Source organism: Protopterus annectens, chromosome 5.part0 (assembly GCF_019279795.1).
Source record: "Protopterus annectens isolate FY-2018-M chromosome 5.part0, PAN1.0, whole genome shotgun sequence".
NCBI lineage: Eukaryota > Metazoa > Chordata > Ceratodontiformes > Protopteridae > Protopterus > Protopterus annectens.
This window is the reverse complement of record NC_056735.1, coordinates 1,781,613,762-1,781,635,549: the sequence shown is the minus strand read 5'-3', so window position 1 is coordinate 1,781,635,549 and position 21,788 is coordinate 1,781,613,762.

The window sequence follows — 21,788 nt, the reverse complement described above, 5'->3', positions numbered from 1 at the left end:
TTCAGGATGCATGATCTGCCTTTCACAAACCCGAACTGGGTGGGGTCCAAGGTTTGGAGGTTACCAATGTCTTTGTTTATGAGTTCCATGATGATATCTGACAGGGCTTAGTAGTAAATCACTTTAGCTATGGTGTGCAGGGTCCTGGGTTCGAGCCTTGCAGAGGCTGTTTATTTTTTTTCAATCATAGCCTCACCTCAGGCTTTGTGCCTGCTGAATGGCACACAGTGATGGTTATCCCACTCCACAAGGGGGGAGCCACCATGGACCCTGGGAACTACCGCCCCATTAGCCTGATGAGCATGGTCTGCAAGGCCATGGAACATATCATCCTGGAACTTATAAACAAAGACATTGGTAATCTCCAAACTCTGGACTTCACCCAGTTCGGGTTTGTAAAAGGCAGATCATGTCTCCTAAACCTGATAGACTTCTTTGAAGCAGTCACCAAAGCCATAGACAAGGGTAAGGTGGTTCACACAGCCTATCTAGATCTTGCCAAGGCTTTCAACACCATTCCCCACTCTGGAATTACAGATAAACTCACTAAACTAGGTATAAATCCCTATGTCACAAGATGGGTTGGCAATTGGCTCACTGACAGAACCCACACTGTGAAAGTAGCAGACTCCAAATCCGACTTCAGACCAGGGACAAGTGGAGTACCACAGGGTTCAGTCCTGGGCCCTCTCCTGTTTGGTATCTACTTCTCTGAAGTACAGGCTACACAGAAGGTCTTTGGCTAACAAAGTTCGCAGATGACTGCAAACTAGGAGCCATAATCGAAACTCCTAGCGATGTGGATATCTTACAAAAGGGCCTCACTGAGACAGATGCTTGGTAAGCCATGGCCTCAAGCTCAATGCCAAAAAGTGCATTGTCATCCCCTTTGGTAAAAACTCTGTACCCATGAACTACAACATAGGCGGTAGTATACTTAACACCAAAAGTGTGATGAGACCTTGGGACACAGGTGGACAGTATTCTCTCCTTTGATAATCACATCGCCACAGTAGTCAGGAAATCCTTCTATGCAGCACACCTCATCAGAAAAGGTTTCTCATCCAGAAAAAAAAGTCATTGTTCTCCTCTACTCATCGCTCATTAGACCCATTATAGAGTACAACGCCCCTTTTGGTATGTACCTCACAAGACATCTACAACAACTGGAAAGGCCACAGAAATACCTCACAAAGAGGATTACCAGCCTCAAACAGATGCCCTACACAGACCGTCTCAAAAACTCCAGCTTTACTCCATCGCATATTGCCTACTCAGAGGTGATCACTGCCTAACATACAAAGCTATGTCAAACCCAGAGCTTTTGGACATGCTCCACTTAAAGAAATCCCAATCCCTCCGAGCTACACGCTCTAGGGACCTAAACCTTGTCACCACAGTAAACAGAACATGCTGGAGGGATAGATTCCTGTCCCAGAGACTTCCCATACTCTGGAATAAACTACATACCTGTATCAAACAAAGCTCTTCATTAGCACTCTTCAAGAAAAATCTTGACAATTGGATGGGAAATAGGAAATTCACCCCGGGGATCACCTCTGTGGCTCTGCTCGACAGTGGCAAAGGAAAATAATTTTCTTGGGTGGTAAAAGCCAGGGTACCTTTTTGGCTGGGCTTGTATAGGCTCCAGGGCCGAAAGCCTAGTACCTACCTATGAACCTATACATTCCATGGCCTTGCAGACCAAGCTCATCAGGCTAATAGGACGATTGTTCCCGGGATCAGTGGTGGCTCCCTTTTGTGGAGTAGGATAACTGTTGCTGTGCGCCATTCAGTGTGCACAAAGCCTGATGTGAGGCTATGATTGAACATGGTGCTTAGGTGGGGAGCCAGTCCGTTCTGAAGTTCATGTAAAACGCAGCGTAGGATGTTGTTCAGTCCCATGTATGCTGTGATTTTGGCTTTAGAGTGCAGCTTTTACCTGTGTAGTTGTGATTACAGGGACTCTGCATTCTTCCTGTCTAGATATGGCCCCTTTAGGGTGTGAGAGGGTGGTAAAGTTAGCACTGAACCTATCTGCCAGAATGTTGGCAATATCAGTTGGTTCTGTAATTTTCATGCAGTTGTGCTGTAACTCAGAGTAGATCTGGGTATTGCCATTGAGATCCTTGACATAGGTATAGAATGCTTTGTGGTTGTCCTTAGAATCAGTGGCGATTTTATTTTCATAGCTAGCTTTGGATGCTCTTATAAGGGATCTCAGCGTCTTACTGAGGCTGACCAGGGAGCTCCACCACTCATGGGATTTTACTCTCTTTTGCAACAGTTTCTTCCTTCTGTTGTACAGTTTATGGCAGGGGACGACCAGATTGGCTTCCTTTTTTTTTTGGAGGATAGCTTCTTGGTTCTGTTTGGGATAGCACGATCCATGCACTCATGTAAGTGCTTATAGAGTGCATTTGTGTAGAATTCAGCAGTCGTAACTGTATTGGCCGTCTGCATGGGTGTCATTAAGTTCACCACTTCTGTCTTAAGAAGCATGAAGTTGGCTATGGAGAAATTTTTTACAGTGGTTTCCTTAATGGGGTGTGGGAGCAGGATGTAGATATCTAGGGTGATTTGCTTATGGTTGGATCTGACCAACAAGGAGTTGACTTTGGGTGTGGAACACCGGTCATTCATGTTGGTAATGACTAGGTCTAGGATATTGTTGCCCTTGGTGGGGGTGTGGATAAGTTGATCCAGGGAACTGGACTTTATGCATTCCAGAAAGTGTTGTGAAGGAGTTGGTACATGAGTAGTTTTCCCAGTTAATGGTGGGGTAGTTGAAATCGCCCATTATTAGGGTGTTTGAACCCTAATATTTTCCAGTATATCAAGAAAAGAGGAGTGAGACATGATGGATCTGTAGCAAGCTACAATTTGGATTGCAGTTTTGCCCAGAGTTAGTTGCACTTGGATAACCTCGGATGCATTATGCTGAGCAACTAGCCTGGAGGTGTGGATATCCTTAATGAATATGGGCACACCTCCGCCTTTGGTGTTCCAGTCCAGGTTACGTGGCTGAAAAGTGTGGTATAAGTTATAGCCTGGTAGTGCAGGGGTGCTCTTTGGACCCTTGAACCAGGTCTCAGTCACTGCACAGGTATCGATGTTCTCCATTTTAAGGAGTACCTTGAGTGAGTGCATTTTGAGATTTAGACTTCTAGCATTGAGTAGCATTACCCGCAATTTTTGCTTGCCTGCTCCTGTTACATTTGAAACTTGTCTAAAAAAGGCACTATAGGGACTGCAAGAGCCTTAGCCAGTATCCGGAATCCCATGGCCGACAGGTGCAGGCCATCTCTGGCAAAGCATCATGGTCTGTCGACCATGTCATCCCAGGCAGACAGATACTGGATCCCCTTAGAATGACACCAGAAGCTTAGCCAATTGTTGAAGTCAATCATTCTGTCCTTGTACTACGGTATCATTCTGGGCGATGGCAGAATGCTACTCAGGGCTAGGGTCATACCCCCCTGGGCTACAAGATCGGAGAGCTCTTCCATGTCTCTTTTCAGTCCAGGGAGGCATTCACACCAACATGGACAATGACAGAGTCATATTTGTACTTGGTTGTGGAGTGACCTGAGTGCATGGGTTATGTGGCAGATCCTGGCACCCGACAGGCAGCTGATGGTAACCTTCTCCTTGTTTAGCCTGGTAAGTGGGACATCAGTGTGCCTGACTATAGAGTCACGTATGACTAGTGTGCTGGGTATGTTGTTTTGCCTAATGTATTATATATGTTATAATAAATATATATATATGTATATATATATATATATATATATATATATATATATATATGTATAGGTTTGCCCATAATATCTGAATAAGTGAGTGGGATTTTCATGACAGCATCAAGGAAACATTTTCCTTCCTTCTGTGTTTTTTTCCTTAAGTTTTGGATTTTTCTTGGTATATTGATTGATTTTCTTAGTATATTTTATTTTTTATTTATTTTCCATTTGTTTACCAGGTTAGTCCGACTGGACACAAGATGACAGTTTTCAGCAAAGGCTGGGGGAGAAAAGCTCAAGATACATAGTAAACAATTATAAAAAAATAATAAAAATAAATTATACAAACATAGCTATTTTGTACAAAGAGCATAGAAAATATAAAAGGAGTAAAATCAGAGTTTTACAATTGCAGCATACACAGTGGTTAGAATATTGAGAAACAATTAAACAAGATAATATACAACAAATATACAACTGCATGAACATACATTCAAAAAGAAGTTTCCATAGACAAACGGGGTCATAAACTAGAAATCATAACTATATTGATATGATTTATATTGTATTTATCTTGTTTTAATGATGGTATGTGTGTATTATTGTACGTGTCGTATGTGCACATATTTGTATTAATCTATGTATTAACAGTATATTGACAAAGTACTGGGTCACATCAGAGGCTTGGGAGGTCATTGTTAAGAAACTGAGAACTGTTGTAAAGCTTGGCATTGAATACCATAAGTTCAGGTTATGTTATAAGAGAACTATGTAAAAGATAACCATGTCAGCAGCCAGAATGCATTATAAACTGAATGTTTTAGTGTGCACAATAAGAAATGGATAGATTGGCCCAAACTCTGGACTGATGTGTATGCTTTTTTTTTTATTCCTGGGGAAACTATTCAGAAGTGAAGAGACATATAAGGGAACAGTTTTAGTGGCACACCAGGCTGTGATTTTTTTGATGTCTGTTGTCATGCAAAGCTGACAAAATAGTTGAATCTACCCAAGCTGGAAATGTAAGACTGTAGCCCATTGAAGGGGGGAGATGGGAGGAGTAACTTGGCCAGGAATTGAAACTTACAAAACTGCTCCTTGCGAAAAGTCTTTTTTATCTCAGTAATTTGTTGACACTTTTGCAAGTTTCTTTCAGAGAATGTGTAGTACATCAATAGGAACAACATTTGTAAAACTCAGCACATACCAGTCAATGAGACACGAGCTGCAGACTCTCAAACTTGGCATTTTTTTCAGGTGGTCCATTCTAAGTGAATGGAAGTATAGTTTGACAACAAATGGCAGGGCTATTTGTTCTCACAGTCTGTACATTGAGACAGATTTAGCTTTCCAAAGGATCGCAATGTCTGCCCCCATGAGGACAGACAAGAGTAAAAAAAAATAAAATTAGGAATGAACACTTATTTTGCTGCAGGTAGCTTTAAGGAAGTGCAGTAAATCATGGCAAGATAAAAAATATATAGGTTCATAGGCTGGTACTAGGCTATCGGCCCTTACTTCTCTAGGCCCCTGTCTAGCAGGGCGACTGACATGATCCCCGGGGTGAATTTCCTATCTCCCATCCAATCATCAAGGTTCCTTTTGAAGAGGGCCAATGAGGCGCTCTGCTTGACATGTATGGGCAGTCTATTCCTGAGTATGGGGAGTCTCTGGGTCAGGAACCTATCCCTCCAGCATGTTTTGTTCATTGTGATAAGGTTTAGATCCCTGGAGCATGTGGCTCTGAGGGATTGGGATTTCTTTAAGTGGAGCATGTCCAACAGCTCAGGGTTTGACATGGCCTTGTATGTTAAGCAGAGATCGCCTCTGAGTAGACGATATGCCACAGAGTATAGCTTGAGTTTTTTTAGACGGTCAGCATATGGCATCTGTTTTAGGCCTGTGATTCTTTTAGTGAGGTATTTCTGTGGCCTTTCCAGCTGTTGCAGATGTCTTGTGAGGTACATACCAAATAGGGCATTATATTCTATAATGGGTCTAATGAGGGATGAGTACAGTGGGACAATGACCTCCTTTTTTCTGGATGAAAAGCCCTTAGTGATGAGGTGTGCCACATGGAAGGATTTCCTCACTGTTGTGGCGATGTGGTTATCGAAAGTGAGACCACTGTCCACTTGTGTCCCTAAGTCTCTCATCACACTTTCGATGTTTAGTGTCCTGCCACCTATGTGGTAGTTCATGGGTACATGTTTTTTTCCAAAGGAGATAACTATACATTTCTTGGCATTACGCTTGAGCCCATGGCTCTGGCACCAGGCATCTGTTTCTGTAAGGCCCTTTTGTAGAATATCCACATCATTTGGGGATTCAATAATGGCTCCCAGTTTGCAGTCATCTGCAAACTTTGTTAGCCAGAGTCCCTTAGTGTTGGCCTGTACTTCAAAGAAGTAGATGCCAAACAAGAGTGGCCCCAGGACTGAACCCTGAGGCACTCCATTTGTCACTTTTTCTGGAGCTGGATTTGGAGTCGGCTACTTTTACAGTCTGGGTTCTGTCAGTAAGCCAGTTGGCAACCCATTGAGTGACGTAGGGATTTATGCCCATGAATTCCATGGTTCAGTTTTATTAGTGCCATTATTTTCAGATCTGGAACCTTCTTTACTTTAATTCTAATACATGGAAAGTGCTTGTTCTGTCACAAAACTAGAAGGATTACATACTGCACTGTACCTCCAACATCATGCAGGTTGTTCTATGTATATAGTGCTGTTAAACAACACAGCAAGTAAAGTGGGGCTGTGTGATTCCCCAAACTCGAGTTCAGTGAAAAAGGGTTGCCAACAGAACTGAAGAATAGAGATTAAACACACCTGCTTCAAATGAAAATTAATAATGTAAATAACATGGCAAGGAACGGTATTATGGTGTGAACTTGCCAGCAGAGTATGTTTTTGTAATGTGCTTCAGGAAGCAATTAGACTGGCATTAAATCTGGCCAACAGTGTCGTTTAAGAACATTATCTTTGGTAATCCATATTTAAGGCAGTACCAAGGACTACACATTCCTTTAAATTCCTGTTGCATATTGCGTCCAAACCACCAGAGAAATGAATCACTTCCTAAGTAACTAACTGTACCTCTTCACTAGTTCTCTAGAAATATATGCATTCATATCTCTTTCCACTTTCATAATTCACAAAAAAAAAAAAAAAATTAAAACTCTGTTCTTCTCTCAACCTGCTCTCTTCCAATCTTTCCCATTTTACCATATAGTTGTCAGGGACCCTAATTTTCTGAAACATAGTTACAGTAACAGCATGTCAACAAAAAAAAAAAAAACAGCATTCCTCAGTCAGCTTTCTGTCTCTCTATCCACAGCCGCCCCTTAGCAATGCTACCTTGCTATCTTCTCCAAAAAATCTGACATGCATTTTCTACAAAAACACTTATTCCTCTATACTTTACACATCATATTGATTACATATTGTACTGTGTTACACATACCACCAAGAAGAAAATAATGTACTCTGTACTTCTTTTTTAGCTGTGTCACTTCCAGCGAACGAAATTAGGCCGTCAAGCAATTAAAATCCACAACCGGTCAACCACAAACAAGTTTACTTACTAAACTGGCTGCAACTGTTTGCTTCTCGCTCTTTTCCCAGCACATAAAGCCCGGGAAGAGAGCGAGAACCAATCAACAGCCATTTAGCCCATCCACGTCACGTACATGCCTGTGGACGTGGCAGTCCGAGCCCCTTCCAATTCTATGCGGTTCCAAACTGCATAGACTGCTGGGCATCACACTGATGCCTTCATTCATTAATCCGGACTGCAGCGCTGGAGTGGATCTCTTTTAGAGAAAGAGAAACAAAACTTCTTTTTTTAAAACCCGGAACTCGAAAGTGCGCATGCTCGTACTCGCAGATGAGTCAGTCGGCGTATAGCAGCTGGCTAATAAGAGACAACCAGTAAAAATTAATATGTAACTAAGCAAATTAAATTATTTTAAAAAAGTACTTTTTTCTTTTTTCGTGCTGGGGGGGCTGCAGTCCAGCAGTCTGATGGCATGAGCCGCCCCTGACCAGCAGTTTCATTATATATAAATTACATGGAGCACCAGCAGTTTCATTATTTATAAACTAAACGGACCACCAGCAGTTTCATTATATATAAACTGAGTTTCATTATATATAAACTAAACGGAGCACTAGCAGTTTCATTATATATAAACTAAACGGAGCACCAGCAGTTTCATTATATACAAACTAAACAGAGCACCTGCAGTTTCATTAGATGTTCATCGTGTTACCCTGCTGCAGTCATCACACTTGGGTTATCCTGTCGGCAGGCGGTCCCGCAGTCGGCCGGAATTCCAAAGTCTTGGTCCGGCGTCGGTTGCTGTCACCTCTTCCCTGACATCAGTGCGCCAGGGGTATATATAATGCAACCGACACCATTTTCTTCAGTCTTTCTTGCCGTGCAGTGCCCGAAGCAGAAGCAGTTCACAAGTGCCGGTCGGCCGACTCCTGAGATTTTCGAATTCGAATTTCAGACCAAAGTCTTCTATAAAGCTAAGTACCCCATTGGGGAAACTTTTCTTGCCTCAGACCGATGCCAGAAAAAGTTAACAATTGTATTTCTTGTGGGAAGCAAATACCTCATAAGGATTTTCATTCTTATTGCATACCTTGCCTAGGCCCAGACCACGACGTCACTACTTGTCGGTTTTGTGCTAGGTTTAATAAGCGTACTATTAAAAGACGCTTTGATTTCGCACAACACTACTTCGGTAGGAAATTTAACAACACCATGCCGTCGGAGCAACCGACTACCGGCGTGCACAAAAAACACAAGGATAAGGACAGACAGCCCAGGCCTAAGCCAGATTCCGAGGCCTCGGCTGATCTGGTCTCCGGTTCTCCAGTCCTCAGTGAGGCTCCGACACAGCCCCTGACTACCGCAGATCTGGAACCCGAGACCGCTACGGAAATTTTGACAGAATGTACCAGGCTGACGCAGCCTTTTACTTCAGGCCCTTCCGACGACTTTGCTACAAAAGATGTCGGTGCTACAGAAACGCCATCGGTTTCTGAAGGCGTTTTCAGACCGACGACTCTCACCATTAAAACATTTTCTAAGTTGAAGACTCCTTCTAAATCTAAAAGGACTGCGCTTCAGTCTCCTGTTCAAGGCCCCATGCCTAAGAAACAGATGCTCAAAATGGCTGAAGATTTGATTTCTTTAATCAGGGGTTCCCAGCCCCCTCCTGACAAAAGGCCTAGACAAGAGGAAGATTATGCATCCTCTGAGCAAATGTCCATTTCTTTAGACTCCTCTGAGGATCAAGACTACTCCTTCTCTCCTTATGAAGATTCTGATGCTGAGGACTCTATTCCCTCAGCTTCTCCTCCTGAAGACTACTCTTTTGGGGAAACTTTACACACTATGAGGGAACATTTTCACTGGGAAGGTCAGGACTACTCTGATTCAAAGAAAAGGCTCAGAGAGTTTCTTTTACTCCCCCAACACAGACCACTTGCCATCCCACCAGTTTTGGACATTGTGGATGATGTCTATTTGGAATCCACTTTCAACCCAGACTCTCTACCTCTTGCTCCGGCTAAGCCTGACAGATACTACAGAGTGCCCGAGTCCCACAAATTTCTTTACAAAAGCCCTGTAGCTGACCCAGAGACAATCTCCCAGGGTCCCAAGGGGGCTAAGGCTTCTATGGCTAAAAACCCAGTACCTTCTGAGAGGGATTGCAGAGCACTAGACAAGTGGGGGAAAAAGGTTTACACCTCAGCCACACTAGCTATGAGGGCACTGAATTGTCAATTTCACATGCTTAAGTATCAGCAATTTCTAATCTCTCATTTAAAGCAAAGAATAGCCACTCTCCCTCAACAATCTGAATTGAAAGAAGTACAGGATCTGTTGCACGTCACTGAGCAGGTGGGCAAACATACCTTACAATGTGGGTTTGATTCTTTGGAGGCCTCCTGCAGAGCAGCTGTCAATGGGTCTGTTATATGTAGGTATGCTTGGTTAAAGGAACAAATTCTGCCTGATCATGTTAAAGCAAAACTACTAGATGCTCCCTTACAGCAGGATGTCCTTTTTGGAGTTAAAGCAGAAGAAGTTTTAAAGAAAATGGAAGATAAGGCAAAATCTATGCAGACAGTCAAAGATTTCCTACAAGTACAACCCCCTCGCTTCAGCAGAAACTGGCCAACAAAAAATTGGTCCTTTCCAGCCACTGACAGACCACAGAGGGGTAAATACAGACACCCAAGGGGCAGAGGACAATCACAAGCCCAGTATAAACCTCGCCAATGGGACACTACAACACAGAAGGGAGGAGAAGACAGGTCTCAATCCACCAGAAGGCAAACTCAATGACTTGCACCTCATCTGACCAAGCAGTACTCTCTTGGCAGCCCCCTTGGGGGAAAACTCACACTTTTTGCAGACAACTGGCACATTGTCACAAAGGACAAATGGGTCCTAGACATAATTTTACGAGGATACAGATTCCACTTTCACACCTTGCCAATGAAAAGAGGAATGCCAAACCTGCCACAAAATCAATGGGCAGAGGCACAAAAGCAAATTACAGCTCTCATGGACATGAGAGCCATTCAACTGGTACCTACTCGAGAGCAAGGCCAAGGATTTTACTCAAGACTCTTTCTAGTGCCCAGAAAGGACAATGCCTGGAGACCAATTCTGGACCTTTCAATTCTAAACACTTACTTACAAGTACCCAAATTCATGATGCTAACACTACAGCAGCTACTTCCCATGTTGGGCAAGGAAGCATGGCTAGTAACGTTGGACCTCAAGGAGGCATACCTGCATGTCCCTATCAGACAGAGTTGCAGAAGATACCTCCGTTTCATTGCAGGTTCAACCCATTACCAATTCTCTGCACTGCCCTTTGGCTTATCTACTGCACCCAGAGTTTTCACAAAATGCCTGGCACCAGTAATTGCATACTGCAGACAAAGAGGAATTCAAATATATCCATACCTGGACGACTGCCTCATCCAAGCAGAAAGCAAAGACATTCTTTTACATCATCTGGCCTTTGTTAAGCATCTACTAAACTGCCTGGGGTACACAGTAAACGAAAAGAAGTCAAAACTAGTACCCTCACAAAAAATGACATTCCTGGGTGCCAGCTTGAATACAACGGCCCAGAAGGCTTATCTTACGCCAGACAAGAAACTTCAGCTGACTCAATATTTCAAGACAATGGCAACAAAGACCCAATTAACTGCAAGAAAAATTCTGCAGGCTTTGGGCTTCATGGCATCTTGCATTCTAATAATAACATTTGCAAAGCTGCATATGAGGAAATTACAGTGGTACCTAAAAAGCGTATGGTCTCAACACAGCCACAGCTTGGACACAATGATATCTCTCATTCCCTGCCTACAACAGGAATTTCTGTGGTGGTCACAGGCATGTCACCTCAACAAGGGTCAGCCTTTCACCTTGCCCCCAGCCAGGCAAACTATCACAACAGATGCTTCAGACTACACCTGGGGGGCACACATGGCAGGACAATGCATTCAAGGCCTATGGACTGTAGATCAAAGAAATCTGCACATAAATCAAAAAGAGATGCTAGCTGTACAGTAAGCTCTGACAGCCTTCAAGGATCTATTACATCCAGGACAACTTGCAATAAAGACGGACAACACCACAGTAATGTGGTACATAAACAAAGAAGGGGTACACATTCCTACCCTCTATGCAGGCAAGCAATGATCTTATGGAACACAGCTCTGGCCTACCAAGTCCAGTTACAAGCTCAATGCCTGCCAGGACAGAAGAACACATTGGCAGACAACCTCAGCAGAATCATCAAAGATCCCCACGAGTGGAAACTAGATCCACAGATATTTGCAATGATAATTCAAAAATGGGGCCTTCCAGACATAGACCTGTTTGCCAGTCCTCAAAACTATCAACTGACAAAATTTTGTACAAGGACATTTCACCATCAAGCTTGGAAAGTGGACTCTCTCTCTCTTTCAGTTGGAAAAACCTGACAGTATATGCCTTCCCTCCATTGCCTCTCCTCACAAAGGTTCTTTTGAAAGTCAAAAAGGAGAGACCACAACTGATTCTCATAGCCCCAGACTGGCCACGCCAGCACTGGTATCCGCTATTGAAAAATATGGCCCACAACCCACCATGGATATTGCCTCAAATACCCCATTTGCTCACACAACAAAACAATCAGATTCTTCACAGCCAGCTCAAAACTTTAAATCTGGCTGCATGGCAAATCAACTAAACATCCAACCAGCTCCTCTTTCACAAGCAGTTCTGGATGTTATTCTGGAAGCCAGGAGGCCAAGCACCAGGAAGGCTTATTCGGACAAATGGAAAAGGTTTTGTGCCTGGAACCAGGCTAAAGGCCAAGACACAATTCAGCCTCACATGCCTTACATTCTACAGTATTTAGCTGAGATGTTGCACAAAGGACTTTCCTTTTCCTCAACTAAAATCCATGCTTCAGCTATTTCAGCTCACTACAACACGGATCCACCTTTATTTTCACATCCTCTTCTAAGGCAGTTCCTCAGAGGGGCAAAAAACATTAGACCACCCAGGAGAGCTCCTACACCAACATGGGACCTCAACTTTGTTCTGAAAAAACTACCGCTACCTCCCTTTGAACCAGCTTTCTCTGCAGATCTTCAGTTCCTATCATGGATGACTGCCCTGGTCCTTGCAATAACTTCAGCTAGAAGAGTCTCAGAGCTACAGGCACTAATGGCAGTGGAACCTTTCCTCATTTTTCATCAAGACAGAGTTTCTCTATGAACTAATCCTTCCTTTATGCCTAAGGTGGTTTCCAGTGTAGCTTTAAATCAAACCATCCACTTACCCACCTTCTTCCCCAATCCACAGAACAAAGAGAGACTCCTGCATTCCTTGGACATTCACATGCAGCTACGTTACTACTTGGACAAAACTAAGGCTTTCAGAAAATCTGACCAGCTCTTTGTATCCTATGCTACAGCTTCTCAAGGGAAGGCTATATCAAAGCAAACCATTTCTAAATGGATAGGTCATTGCATACGTTTCTGCTATACCCATCATGTGAAACCAGTTCCTGCTATCATTAGATCCCACTCTACCAGGGCAACAGCTACCTCTACTGCCTTTCTCATGGGGGTCCCAACCAAGGAAATTTTAGAAGCTGCAACTTGGAGTTCAGTACACACCTTTACCAAACACTATAACTTACCTCTTTACTCTAAGTCCAGGGCTGGCTTCGCCACTGCAGTTCTGCAGGGCCTTATTGCCTCCACTAATCCTCTAAGATACCTCCCCCCTACCTTAGCTTTGGGATTCAACCCAAGTGTGATGACTGCAGCAGGGTAACATGATGAACATAGTACAGTTTTGTACCTACCATAAATGTAGATGTTCGAGTGTTCACCCTGCTGCAGTCCAGGTTACCCTCCCTCCATCCCCTCTGATCTACTGGCTACATCTCTTCTGTGCCTTACTGATGTATTTGCTTATAGCTGAAGGGATTTTGTGTTTGTGCAGTGGTTACTCCATTTGGTACCTGACATCTGGGGCAAGAAAAACTGAAGAAAATGGCGTTGGTTGCATTATATATACCCCTGGCGCACTGACGTCAGGGAAGAGGTGACAGTAACTGACGCCGGACCAAGACTTTGGAATTCCAGATGACTGCAAGACTGCCTGACGACAGGATAACCCAAGTGTGATGACTGCAGCAGGGTGAACACTCGAACATCTACATTTATGGTAGGTACAAAACTGTAATTTTTGCAGCCTTCATAAACTAAATGAAGCACTAGCAGCCTTAAGCTTACTGTGGGTGTTGAGTCTGGCAGCTATGATGTGATCAGGCAGGAGCCGCTGACTTTTGTGATTAAATTCTATGCATGCTCACATCCTCCATGTCTTTACAGGTTTTGCAGCTGTAAAATTATGGGGGGGGTGGGGGCACTCCCTCCCCTTCGCCCTATGGTTATGGCACCTATCTGTGCCTCATATACACATTTATCCATGTTTCACTGCATTTTTACCATAACTACATTTACTTGTAATTTCTCTTTTTAGTTCATAGGTTCATAGGTAGGTACTAGGCTATTGGCCCTAGGGCCTGTACAAGCCTAGCCAAAAAGGTACCCTGGCTTTCGCCACCCAAAAAAATATTTTTCCTGTGCTCCTGTCAAGCAGAACCACAGAAGTGATCCCCGGGGTGAATTTCCTATTACCCATCCAATCATCAAGATTTTTCTTGAAGAATGCTAATGAGGAGCTCTGTTTGACATAGATAGGTAGTCTTTTCCAGAGTATGGGAAGTCTCTGGGACAGGAATCTATCCCTCCAGCATGTTCCATTTATTGTGGTGACAAGGTTTAGGTCCCTAGAGCGTGTAGCTCAGAGTGATTGGGATTTCTTTAAGTGGAGCATGTCCAGCAGCTCTGGGTTTGACATAGCTTTGTATGTTAGGCAGAGATCGCCTCTGAGTGGGCGATATGCGACAGAATAAAGCTGGAATTTTTTGAGACGGTCTGCGTAAGGCATCTGTTTGAGGTCAGTAATCCTCTTTGTGAGGTATTTTTGCGGCCTTTCCAGTTGTTGTAGATGTCTTGTGAGGTACATACCAAAAGGGGCGTTGTACTCTATAATGGGTCTAATGAGTGATGAGTAGAGAGGAACAATGACCTCTTTTTTTCTGGATGAGAAACCTTTTGTGATGAGGTGTGCCACGTAGAAGGATTTTCTGACCACTGTGGCGATGTGATTATCAAGGGAGAGACTACTGTCCACCTGTGTCCCAAGGTCTCTTATCCCACTTTCAGTGTTAAGTAGACTACCGCCTATGTGGTAATTGGGGATGACAATGCACTTTTTGGCATTGAGCTTGAGACCATGTCTTTGACACCAGGCATCTGCTCAGTGAGGCCCTTTTGTAGGATGTCCACATCATTAGGAGTTTTGATTATGGCTCCTAGTTTGCAGTCATCTGTGAATTTAGTTAGCCAAAGACCTTCTGTGTTAGCCTGTACTTCAGAGAAGTAGATACCAAACAGGAGAGGACCCAGGACTGAACCCATTGGTACTCCACTTGTCACTGGTCTGAAGTCTGATTTGGAGTCTGCTACTTTCACAGTGTGGGCTCTGTCAGTATGCCAGTTGGCAACCCATTTTGTGACATAGGGATTTATACCTAGTTTAGTGAGTTTATCTATAATTCCAGAGTGGGGGATGGTGTTGAATGCCTTGGCGAGATCTAGATAGGCTGTGTGAACCACCTTACCCTTATCTATGGCTTTGGTGACTACTTCAAAGAAGTCTATCAAGTTTAGGAGACATGATCTGCCTTTTACAAACCCAAACTGTGTGGGGTCCAGAGTTTGGAGATCTGCAATGTCTTTGTTTATGAGTACCATGATGATACGTTCCATGGCCTTGCAGACTAGGCTCATCAGGCTAATGGGGCGGTAGTTCCCGGGGTCTGTTGTGGCCCCCCTTTGTGGAGTGGGATAACTGTCATGGTTCGCCATTCAATGGGCACAAAGCCTGAGGTGAGGCTATGATTGAACATTGTACTTAGGTGGGGTGCCAGTTCATTCTGTAGTTCATGTAGAAGGCAGCCTGGGATGTTGTCAGGTCCCATGGATGCTGTGTTCTTGGCTTTGGAGAGTGAGGTTTTTACCTGTGCAGCCATGATTACAGGAACTTTGCATTCTTCCGGTATAAAGATGGGCCCTTTAGGGGGTGAGAGGGGGGGGGTAAAGTTAGCACTGAACCTATTTGCCAGGATGTTGGCAATATCAGTTGGTTCTGTATATTTAGTGTCATTGTGCTGTAACTCAGAGCAGATCTCAGTGTTGCCATTGAGATTCTTGACATAGCTATAGAATGCTTTGTGGTTGTCTTTAGAATCAGTGGCAATTTTATTTTCATAACTAGCTTTGGGGGATTTTATGAGGGATCTCAGCTTCTTACTGAGGCTGACCAGGGAGTTCCTCCAATCATGGGATTTTACTCTTTTTTGCAACAGTTTCTTTCTTCTGTTGTAGAGTTTGTTTATGGCAGAAGACCACCAGATTGGCTTCCTTTTTTTGGAGGATAGCATCTTGGTTCTGTTAGGGATAGCATGATCCATGCACTCGTGTAAGTGCTTATAAAGTGCATTTGTGTAGGATTCAGCAGTCGTACCTCTATTGTCCATCTGCATGGGTGTCGTGAAGTTTGCCACTTCTGTCTTAAGAAGTGTGAAGTTGGCTTTGGAGAAATTTTTTATGGTTGTTTCCCTAATGGGGGGTGGGAGTGGGATGTGGATGTCTAGGCTTATTAGCTTGTGGTCGGATCTGACCAAAGAGGAGCTGACCTGTGGTATGGAACACCGGCCACCCATGTTGGTGATGACCAGGTCTAGGATATTGCTGCCCCTGGTGGGGGTGTGGATAAGTTGATCCAAGGCATTGGAATTGATGATTTCCAGAAAACGTTGAGCAAAAGAGTTGGTACATGAGCAGTTTTCCCAGTTAATGGTAGGGTAGTTGAAATTACCCATTATTAGAGTGTTGGGTTGTACCTTAATATTTTCCAGTGTATCAAAAAAAGAGGAGTGAGAATCCTGGGACATGGTGGGGGGTCTGTAGCAAGCTACAGTCTGGATTGCAGTTTTGCCCAGAGTTAGTTGAACTTGGATAATCTGGGATGCATTATGCTGAGCAGCTAGCTTGGAGGTGTGGACATCCTTAATGAATATGGACACACCTCCACCTTTAGTGTTTCGGTCCTGGTTTGGTGGCCGAAAGGTGTGGTATGAATTATAGCCTGGTAATGCAGGGGTGCTTTCTGGAGCTTTGAACCAGGTCTCTGTCACTGCACAGAAGTCAATGTTCTCCATTTTAAGGAGTGTCTCGAGTGAGTGCATTTTGAGGTTTAGACTTCTAGCATTGAGTAGCATTACTCTCAGATTTTGCTTGCTTGTACCTGTTACGGTGGTGTATTTGTCATTTGAACCTTGCCTAAAAAAGGCACTATGGGGTGGCAAGAGCCTTTGCCAGTATCCAGAATCCCAAGGATGACAGGTGCAGGCCATCTCTGGCAAAACAGCGTGGTCTGTTGATCATGTCATCCTAGGCAGACAGATACTGGATTCCCTTAGAATGACACCAGAAGCTTAGTCAATTGTTAAAGTCAATCATTTTGTCCTTGTACTGTGGTATTATTCTGGGTGATGGCAGGATGCTACTCAGGGCTAGGGTCATACCTGCCTGGGCTACAAGATCGGAGAGCTCCTCCATGTCTCTTTTCATGTAGTCCAGGGAGGTACATCTCAGTTCATTACCACCAACATGGACAATGACAGAGTCATGTTTGTACTTGTTGTGGAGTGACCTGAGTGCATGCGTTATGTGACAGATCCTGGCACCTGACAGGCAGCTGACAGTAACTTTTTCCTTGTTTAGCCTGGTGAGTGGAACATCAGTGTGCCTGACTATAGAGTCACCTATGACTAGAGTGTTGGGTATGTTATGCATTATGGGCTGTAGTTGAGTGGCACACTGAGTATGTGGGCTATGTGTCATTTGGGTTGTGTTGGGGGGGTGGAGGTTGCTTGCATTTCTGCTTTGGAGGTCTGTGTTGTTTGGGTAGATTTGTACTGAGAACCTCCGCGAATGTAGGTGTATGCTTTGTGCTTCTGTGTGTGTGTTTTGGTGGTGTAGGTTTTGAGGGACTATGTGATGAGTGCGGTGCAGTGCAAATGTTTACCTTCTCCTTTTGACTGTCTAGGCCAGTCTTTGGTGAAGAGAGCTTTGCTTCCAGTTTGGCTATATAAGTGCATCTCTCACAGGTCGTAGTGTTGGGTGATAGGAGGAGAGGGTTGTCTGTGTACATGAGGCAATTGCTGCATTGTCCCAAGATGCCCAGATTCATCAGGTAGACAGGAGAAAACACAGGGAGCTGACCTTTAGACATGCCTGAATAGGTGCTTATTTATTAAGTACTAAAAGCTGTTTTCCTCTAGACAAGTGAGGAAAGTTGAGTGCTGTAGTAATTTGTAACTTATTTAGTGCTTATAATGAGTTCTGAACAAGTGCTGAGCTCAAAGAAACAGATAAAAAGCTGGTTAGTTGCAAGTGAAATTTTGAAGAACAGATTTTTTAACCCCAGTTGCAGTTGTATTTTTACAATAGTGGCAGTGTTGTGAGTTTTGTTGCAGGATTTGTGCCCATAAAAACTGTTTATTTGCAAACTCTGTTGAAAAGCTTATTCAGTTTATTACTTGCCTGTTTAAACTACATTTATAGAGCTTTCTGTTTGTTACAACTGCTGCTGCTGGCTTTCCTTCTCTTTAATTGTTACATTGTTATAGCCTTCCACTGTTGAATAAGTACTGATTTCCCTACTGCTAACTCTTGGTTGCTACAGTAACCACAGATTGCCTTGATTCCACTATAAAAGTTAAAAAAAAGTCTTCCTGAATTTGTAGCCTACCTGGGACCTTAGATATGTACCATAAAAGTCATAGTGATGAGATAAATGTGATTTCTTACATATTCTGAGTCACACAGCACCATTGACTAGATTTCTGGATTGTTTTCCACTGTAGTTTGTCTCCTGTAACTTGCATTGAACTGAACTCACTCTGGTCTTTTACTCAGGACTCTGAGAAGTGTGGAAAGCCTTGATCTGTAAGACTTTTCATCAAAAAGGGAATAAAAACATTGTGCTGCATGCACCACTGCTGTTGGACACCATCTGTAGTGGGTTGGCTGTGCAAAATCCTTTTTCTCTATAGGAAGTCTTCCTAATCCATACAACTTTGGCCATCTAAACTTGAATCATCAGTAACCCACACAGAGCAAAATAAATCTTACCCTGAACCGCAGTAAGGCCTGCCTATGATATCTGTATATCCCAGCCTAAGAAATTTGGCACACCCCCTCACTGCTCATTAGTAAGCCTACTTAAATTTACCCCTGCATCCCAACAGCAACCCATTTCATGCAGTCTAGTTATAGGGAACTCCAAAGATGGATCAGCACTTCCCCACAGATTCTGTAGGCTGCCTGATTGAGATGGGTATTTTGGGGCAATGTAAGAAATGTCTTGTGCTTTCTGATGATCATCTTTTACTCAAACAGCACAACACATTGTGTGAGAGACATACATATGTAATGGTTTTGGAAGCCAAAATCTCATACGCAAACAACTTGGAGATCAGGATTTTCAACAGTGTACCACACGCCACACCTCACCACCACTGTCATACTACGGATAAGCCTTCATATGTTTAAGTTCTAAAGATTTAACTTGCCTAAACCTCAAAGACCTCCAAAATGCAACACAGGCCAAAGCCACCCTCACCAGCAAAGTCTGCCTATTTAAGCCTACTATCTCACATAGTACAGAGAGTCCCAGAGTCAGGGATTTGGATCATCCAAGAGCTTTCCTGTGAGGCTAAGCTGTTCTGTTCGCATTACTAGGTTGTTGAAAATTTAGAGAAATATGAAAATTATGACCCCATAAATATATAGTATATGAAGAACAATACATTTCTGTTTTTAGCAGTGATAGCCAGGGATCAAATATCAGTGCAGGGGCATTGCTCATCATGTAAAGTTTAAAATGCCGTCTTTCAATAACTTGCATGTATCATGGGTTTGTATTTATTAATGCAAATATGAACAGGTTATATTAGATACTTAGAGGTATTAGTAGGAAGCAACTACAGAATTACCTGCAGGTACTAGGCTCTGATGAGTTAAATTATTTGCAAGGACTGTAGCATCATTCGTGTATTGGACTGTTTTGCTTCTTCACAGTTATAGACAGTGTTATTCACAGTGGTAGTAAAAAGGGGTGTTCTAGTTCTAAACACCAAGTGTCTACAACAGTTACAGGTGGTTGTGAAATGTTATCATTCCATATGACCAAAAAATGTCTTTCTTCAATATAGCTTTTTAACCACTTACTAGAACTCAGAAAAGGCAGTAGTTGCTCGGGTCATGAAAAATCATTATATGATCAACAGCACTGAATGCTTGGAGAGGTCCAGAAAATGGAAGATCAAACATTTTTGTGATAATATAATTGTCACAAACATTCTGTGTGACATACAGTGGGGTAGTATCAATGTCATCTTTACATTTGAAACTATGACGTGAGTATGAGTGTGCACTTTTTCCTAGAATTTTGCTAAAGGAAGTAAAAGCTATTGTTAATAACTGTTTGATGGAGCTGATGTTCCTTCTTTAAGTAAGGGTATAATAAACACTTTTTTCCAGATATTAGAATCAAGGTCTGGTATTAGTATTATTCCAAATGTATATAATCAAACTGGAAATAAATAAATAAATAAATAGTATTACAATTAGGTGTGCAGTAGCACTCATGGAACATTTTATCAATTGACTTTGAGACAGATTTCAACATGATGATGATTTTATACACTAAACCTAACAAAATAACTTGGAGAGTGAAGTCAGGATAGTCATGGTCTGCAGGGTGGTTGCAACCAGTCCATTAACTATCTACAAGGAAGATCTGTACTGTATCTTGAAAAAATCTCCAAATTTAGAAGCAATCATGCTTTAAAGGTAAAGATGTGGATTTTCTTGTCCACATTTTCTACATTATACCAGAATGTTTTTAAGTTGTTAAGAGTGTATACATTGTTGCACAATAATTTTTTTGTGGTAAAGATAATTATCTTTTTCACTTAGTCATGCATCTGATATGCTTAAAGAAAGACAAGAGATGATCTCTATGAGGCATCACAGTCTGGATCTGGAGCATGACCACAGATGATCTCCGTGAGACATCACAGTTTGGATCTGGAGCATGACCACAGATTATCTCCATGAGACATCATAGCCTGGATCTGCAGCATGATCCAGTACAGATTTTTAAGTTGGACATGCCATTTGAGTAAGGGACCCATGCTGTTTAAGACATTAAAACAGTGAACTAGAATAATAGAGCATTGCCACCAAGTGGCAGCTGATGTGGAATGTTCCATTTTGTGGAGTGCAGAACTTGAAAGTTGCATCTGATATTAGGAGTTCTTCATGTTTATGGAACAGGAAAACATTATTAGTCCTTGGATTTCGGTAATTAAGTGATGACTGATAGCTGCTAATTTGACATTTCTTAGTGCAGCTGTGAATATGTAATTCAGTATGCTGTGGCTGCTAAAGGTTGTGTCTGCTCTTGTTAGGTTTGTTAGCTGAGTGATACCGCAGAGCTGTAAAGCTGGATAGCTACAATGATCCGGTGAGGACTCTGCTCAGCATTTATGTTTCATTTTACACATGGGTGAATTACAAGTAGGAGAGGCAAGCACAGTGGGTAAAATCACCCACTGCTGATAATCAGATATAATAGAGGTCTCAGGGTTTGATTGGCATTTAAATGTGTAGCAGGCTGAAATGAAATTCTGCAAAACTACAAGGGTACTTACCTTCAGCAGCCTTTTTGAATACTAAATATCCAGTATGCACCCATGGAATGGTTCACAGGATAACTGTATAGAAGACTGCAATGACTTTCTGAATGCCTACATCCTTTTGTGGGAGATGGATCTGTCCTTGTAGTGAGTATCTGATGTGCTGTATCCTACAGCTCTCATCAGACTTGGTAGTGGTCTGGGGATGGGTCATCAGTACCTACATCCTTTTTGTGGAAGTTGGATCTGTCCTTGTAGTGAGTATCTGCTGTGTTGTATCCTACAGTTCTCATCAGGTCTGGGGATGGATCAGCGGTGAGCTGAGTAACAGGCTGTAATGCCTTTGTAGGGATACCCATTCTTCTGTTGAGGTGTGTCCTTCCCTGTAGTGACCTTCTGAGGTCTCCTCAGATCTAGTATGTATTCCTGGCCAGGGTTAGAGGTGAACTTTGTAGTAAGCCCTGGAGACATTGAAGCAGATTCCGTTCCTCTTGTGACCTTCTGGGTAACTGTATGCTTTAGCTCTCCATTTGATTATTTTCCAGTGTATATTGATGATTTAGTCAATGCATCCTTTAGTTATATGTTGGTTTGTGAGCAATGTG